Below are 2,366 nucleotides of genomic sequence, written 5' to 3' on the forward strand. Positions count from 1 at the left end.
TATACATATAAGTATTTGGATTTATCATTATATATATAACTAGCTGGGCCCCCTTTCGATGAAAGGAATGATCGGTGCTTTAATATCAACTAAAAGTCATTGGCCTACTATATTTACACTCTACTGGAATGGGGCAATAAATCTTGAGAGATGCAAAAAATTATAAGGTCTAAATCTATACTCTCAAAACAAAATGCGCTTCGCAAAATATCACTTTCGGATTTTCTAAAATTACAGAGACAAAAGCGTCGGCCTACAAAAGCGATCGGCGAAATAAACAAATTTAGCTTTTGCAGCAAAACTGTCTCAAAACTGAAAAAACGAAGGGCGTCATGCTCTGGAGAATATTTTAAAGAATCTTTTGGCGAAAACCGCAAGTCGATCGGTGCAGCCATTAAAAAGCCTTTTTAAATAGCAAAATTCGACCACCGCAAATAGATAATAGATATACATATAGGCCTAATGAATGCATTTATATTACACACTCACACATTATATCTGTTTATCTGTTTCTTTATGTATTAGTGTGTGTGTGTGTGTGTGTGTGTGTGTGTGTGTGTGTGTGTGTGTGTGTGTGTGTATGTGCGTGTATGAGTATGCGTGCGCGTGTGCACTTTCCCCGTAATGAATGCCCGTTCTGTCCTATTTCGATGTTTCCCCATGCTATCGTATCACTGACGTTCTCGTTCACACAAACCAGCATAGCGACAGAACGCTTTCTTTGACGTCTGTCAGATAGCCCTGTCTCGTCGCCTACCCTCCTTTTTTTCTTCTGTCTCTCCCACAAGTAAGGATCACATAAAAACGGTCTCCGTCTGCTGGGGTCCTTTCACAAGGTTCTGTCAATCCCCTCCTCTGACAGTCCGGCTCGACACTTTGCTTTCACGACGCTAAAAGAATGTTCCATTTAGGCCTACAACAATCACAAAGTAGCGCAAATAGAACCTTGTGACGTGGCACACTGACGTCTTTGAATATCGGCCAAAACGTTTCATCTGCAACAGTATTGTAGAGTAATGTATTATAGGTACAGCCTTTTGGCTACCACTACTCGGTGCCACAGGCTTCTGTGTCAAAAACATTCCTTCTGTAATACTAATATATAATACTGTACAATAGGTAGAACCTTTTTGCTCCCTCTCTACGGTGCTGCAGGGTTCTATGTCAAAACGTTTCATTTGCAGCAGTACTTTATACTACTTATCAAAGGTAGAGCCTTTTTGCTCCCACTCTACCCTACCACAGGCTTCTATGTCAAAACGTCCCATCGTCAACGATGAGCTATCACAGATGGGAGCTTTCAGCTGTTGAGCAGAGAACCCCGTGTGGTTGCCGCTAAGACCATTGATGGGAAATCTTCCCCAGTTGTTTGAGTTCCAGTCCCGACAAAAGCGAACGTGACTTAGTGAGTGAGAAGTGCCTCACACCTACCTCCAACAATTCCCCCGCGCCTCCAAAAGCCGCCGGTTGAAGGGCCGTGGATGTGCCAGGTGTGCTGGCCCAGGCTAATTTATCACCTCCCCTTTCTGTGTCTGTCTGTCTGTCCGTCCGTCCGTCCGTCCGAGCCGTGGCGCTATTTCAGTACGACTTAGGTCTTTGCCACCTCCACCTCCTAGGTGCCAAGACCCTTCAACCGTCACCTCCACCCGTCACCTCAACCGTTACTTCAGCCGTCCCCACCCGTGGGTGGCCGAATTGTCTCGGAGACCAGCGAAATGAGTTTGAAAAGGTAGTGAGAATTGAATGTATTGGCACCTACCTCCCGCTCTTTTGCTGGCTGGTTAGGGTTCCACCCGTCTGAGACTAATGCTGTAAGTGGAAGTGGAAGACAGACACACGTCGTCCAGATAGACTAATGCTGTAAGGGGAAGTGGAAGACAGACACACGTCGTCCAGATAGACTAATGCTATAAGTGGAAGTGTAAGACAGACACACGTCTTCCAGATAGACTAATGCTGTAAGTGGAAGTGGAAAACAGCTAGACACTTCGGCACGATAGAACTGCTAGCTGTAACTCATGCTTTCAATAGTTTGACTGACAAGTCAACCCCGTAAAGGTTATGACGTGGCAGTTTTGATGTGGTTGATCTTACGTCAACACGGAACAACGGGACTCACATTCTATTCAAAGAGATGGTTTTTCATTTTTGGCCGGAGCTAAGAAAAACACACACAAAAGCCCCTGGTAGAACTGTAAACCCACCTTGTCAAGATATAAGGCTTAGATCTATGTCAAGCTTTGAATTATTCAAATTTCAACGTGCATAAAAAAGTTGTCTTGTAAAGAAAAACCATAAACGGTTATTGAAAGAATCGATTGTTATAGAAAGGAATCAGTTATCACCTCTGATTAATAAATCACTTT

This window comes from Aplysia californica, unplaced genomic scaffold (assembly GCF_000002075.1).
Source record: "Aplysia californica isolate F4 #8 unplaced genomic scaffold, AplCal3.0 scaffold00179, whole genome shotgun sequence".
Lineage (NCBI taxonomy): Eukaryota > Metazoa > Mollusca > Gastropoda > Aplysiida > Aplysiidae > Aplysia > Aplysia californica.